A 1,378-nucleotide genomic window follows, 5' to 3' on the forward strand; every position below is an offset into this window, starting at 1 on the left:
TTCATAATTTATCCTTTTTACTATTGTCAGCATTTTTTTGCGAGTGTGCATGAGTGTGCGGGCACGGATGTATGTGTGCGTGCGTGCGTGTGTGTGTGTTTGTGTGTAAGTGTGTGTGTGTGAGTGTTTATGTATGTGTGTGTGTGTGTGTGTGTGTGTGTGTGTGTGTGTGTGTGAATATTATTTCTTGAGGAGATTGGGATATCAAACGTGTCTTGAGAGAAGAGTGAAAGTTTAATCATTTTTATCCTTTCTTCTTTTCTTTTTCCCCACTCACTGCCCTATCCCCCACACCCTCGACACTCTTCTGTTTGCCTCGCACTTTTCAACGCGTCAAGATTTATGCACACGAGCCAGTGCGCGAATGAAGGCTCTGTGTTTTCACAGCTGGGCCCATTATGAAAACCTCGTCAAAAAGCGTTTTATCTGCGTGCAGCCGAGCACAGACGAAAGTCGTTAAGCTACCATTAGAAAATACCAGTCAGAGAAAAGCTGGGGACAAATGGCTGTCTATGAACCTAGAACTATTCTTAGGTTTTTGAGGCAAACTCTTGCCAATTGTGCGGAGAATATATACAGGAGGGGTACAGAGGGGCAGCTGTGTGAGTGAGTGAGCTGGGAGGTGGATCGTGTGCTTATAATATTGGGGGGTTTTGGTTCTCAGAAATTCCCTCGATGTTGTGTCTTTGTTTCCTTTGTTGTTGTTGTTGCTGTTGTTTCTGTTGTTGCTGTTTGATGCAGTTGCTTCAGCTTTTTCTGCAGCTATTGATGCTTCTATTGTTGCTGCTGTTGTTTTTACTATTGTTGTTGCTGTTGTTGTTGCTTTTGTTGTTGTTGTTGTTGTTGTTGTTGTTTATGATGATAATGATGATGAGTTGATGATGATGATGATGATGATGATGATGATGATGATGATGATGATGATGATGATGATGATGATGATGGTGGTGGTGGTGGTGGTGGTCCCACATAGTGTTAAAAGCTCAAGCAGAACTCACACAAATTAAATTTCGAAAAAAAGGGAGGAAAAAAAAAAAGCACATATCGTCTTTATCCCTCCTCTTTCTTTTTGTGTTTGTTAATGTCTTGTAACACCTCTACTCTGCAGCACTTATATGACCTAATAATAATTGTGTTGTAAACGCCGTAAAACTCCTAATACGACACAAACAAAATATTTTGTCGGTGCCATGTCCTTGAAATAATTTTCTGGAGTGCAATGCCTAAAATTACCGTAATTCTGCAGTGCTTAAATGAGTGTTTGCACCCTCAGTCCTGGTGCAGTGTGCCACGAACTTGAGCAATTTCTCGAAAGTTCGAGCTTCGAGTCCCGGTCGTGGCCATATACAATTTTTCATTCAAAGTCTAATAATTGTGC

The sequence above is a fragment of the Aplysia californica genome, unplaced genomic scaffold (assembly GCF_000002075.1).
Source record: "Aplysia californica isolate F4 #8 unplaced genomic scaffold, AplCal3.0 scaffold00002, whole genome shotgun sequence".
In the NCBI taxonomy this organism is placed as follows: Eukaryota; Metazoa; Mollusca; class Gastropoda; order Aplysiida; family Aplysiidae; genus Aplysia; species Aplysia californica.